The sequence below is a fragment of the Chinchilla lanigera genome, unplaced genomic scaffold (genome assembly GCF_000276665.1).
Source record: "Chinchilla lanigera isolate Chin_1 unplaced genomic scaffold, ChiLan1.0 scaffold00050, whole genome shotgun sequence".
NCBI classification, from domain to species: domain Eukaryota; kingdom Metazoa; phylum Chordata; class Mammalia; order Rodentia; family Chinchillidae; genus Chinchilla; species Chinchilla lanigera.
The window spans coordinates 5842077-5844399 of record NW_004955451.1 but is presented as its reverse complement, the minus strand read 5'-3'; the positions used below and the strand labels follow the sequence as shown (position 1 = coordinate 5844399).

The window sequence follows — 2323 nt, the reverse complement described above, 5'->3', positions numbered from 1 at the left end:
GGCAGAGCTTTGATGTCACTCTTGCTTCCTGCTGCCCTGCCACGCACTGCCTCTCTGCCGTGCCCTCTGCCATGCCGTCCTGCCTTGGAAACCAGCTGCCCAGGGACTAAAGCGGCTACAAACTGTGCGCCAGAATAACCCTCTCCTCCTTTAACTTGGGGATGTCTGATCTTTTGTTTCAGTGACGAGATGCTAACTAAGACAGTTACAAAGAGAACTGTTCTCACCACGGAACACAGTAAAATTCTGTCGAATTGGAACTTGAAGCTGCCATCCGTCCTCCTTGGGCACTGCACCAACAGGCGGATCACTGGCTCAGGTGATTGACGTCCTGAGAGACTGAGCTGCAGTTTAATGGTGGCTTTAATGAGGAAGAATGCAGGAAACTCTTTGGACCGACCCTTCACGCTCTCAGATCCTCTGTGTAAGGTCAGTGGAAGACTGTAACGCTCCAGTTTAGTAAACTTCTTCTTTTTTGATCTTTTTGAGACAGGGTTTCACTATGCAGTTCAGGCTGAACTCACTTTGTAGTTCCAGGCTGGCCTTGAACTCACAGTGATCCTCCTGCCTCAGCCTCCCAAGTGCTGGGATTACAGGCGTGCACCGCCACACCCAGTCTCAGTGTAGACTTCTGATGGTCCAGACCTTTACAAGAGATTTGAGTCATTCCCTAAGACAAGGAACCATGAGCAACAGAGATGCTTGCTAAGCCCAAAGGAAGTACGATATATAACCCAGGCATGATAGCACACACTTCTAATTCCAGGTACTCAGGAGGCTGAAGCAGGAAGATCACAGGTTTGAGGCCAGTCTGGGCAACTTTGTATCTCATAGCACACTTGGCTAGCATAGGTGAGGCCCTAGATTCAAACTAGATCACTACTGTGCTAAGTACCATATATGTAGTAGGTGACAATAGCTGAGATCTTGTGACCTGCTGTAGAGATGAACCAACTTGACTTCGTCTTTCTGTCTTGCACACAATCAGTTTATTTTAGTACACACATGCTGTAAGTTTCTTTGTTTAATCTTGCAAATTGGTAACTTCAGGTGGTTATGTTGATCTTTGCAGTTTTTAATTAATTTTGTCTGATGCATAGAGATTTGTGTGACCTACATGTTCTGCTCCTTGGCTTGGCAATGTTTTCCTGTATTTATTAGAACATTCAAGATCTCTCCCCCTTTTATGCCCTTTAGCATCTGTTCTAAATAGTCTTTCTCAGAACTGCCATCAACACCATTTCATTTTTGGTATTCCTTAATTAGCTTTCTTCTTAATTCATTTTCCCTAATTGTTCCAGGTGCTGTTCTTTTCATCTCTTTTAAGATTTCGTATTGTCTAGACGATATGTTTGCTTTAATTTCCTTGAGAGGAGCCTAAGTGTTTAGGCTAAGTGTTTAGCCTAAGTGTGTATCATTTCCCATATAGATCTTTCCAGGAAAGTTGCTTGTCTATCTTTTATGCTTGTTGTAATTTCCTTTTTTTAAAACAAAAAAAATTTTTTTTTTTATCTTTTTGGGATAGGGTCTCGCTATGCAATTCAGGCTGGCCTTGAGCTCACTTTGTAGCCTGGGCTGGCCTTGAGCTCACAACGATCCTCCTGCCTCAGCCTCCCAAGTGCTGGGATTACAGCTGTGTGACATCACACCTGGCTACATACACATCTTTGAGGGAGGCAGAGTTATATAATTATGTAATGGCTCATCCTGTTCATCTGGTTTGGTTTTGTTTGTTTTGTTTGAGACAGGGTCTCACTGTGCAGTTCAGGCTGGCCTGGACTGACTGTGCAGTCCGGGCGGCTCACACTCAGGTTAATCCTCCTGCCTCAGCCTCCTGAGTGCTGAGATTACAGGCATGTGCTATCATGGTTATTTTTCTGACTGTCCACTTGGTTGTTACTCAGGAAGACCTGAGAGGGTGGCTCACTGTTATCTGTTCAGTCTTTCAGCTGCCTGAGTAAGGAGGATGCTGGGATCTTGGGCAGTAAATGTTGGGTACCTGTTCCCTATGGCCGCCTTGGGGAGTGTGCTCTGCCTAATGGCAGAAGTACTCAAAATTTACGTTTCTCTGCTTCAGGGGAAACCAAACACGTTGGAAGAAGCAAAGTCCAGAGAAACCTTGAGATTCCATATCTGATGAATATAAGTAGTTTTCTATTTCTGTGTAATAAATTATCCAGAAACATAGTAATTTAAGACCTTTCAACCTGACATGGTGGTGCTTGCTACAATCCCAGCACTCTGAGAGGCTGAGGCAGGAGGATCACAAGTTTGAACCTAGCCTGGGCCACTTAGTGTCAATAATAATACTAATAATAATAAT

The 2323-nt window shown here is 44.3% G+C and overlaps 1 long non-coding RNA gene across 1 annotated transcript in view; it reads left to right on the top strand.

Moving 5' to 3' along the window:
- Nucleotides 1-2323, top strand: part of LOC106149681 — a 13073-nt gene continuing 10750 nt past the window's right edge. Inside the window, exon 1 of the long non-coding RNA XR_001236003.1 lies at nt 1-429. This is a non-coding gene — a long non-coding RNA (uncharacterized LOC106149681). The remainder of the gene's footprint in view (nt 430-2323) is intronic.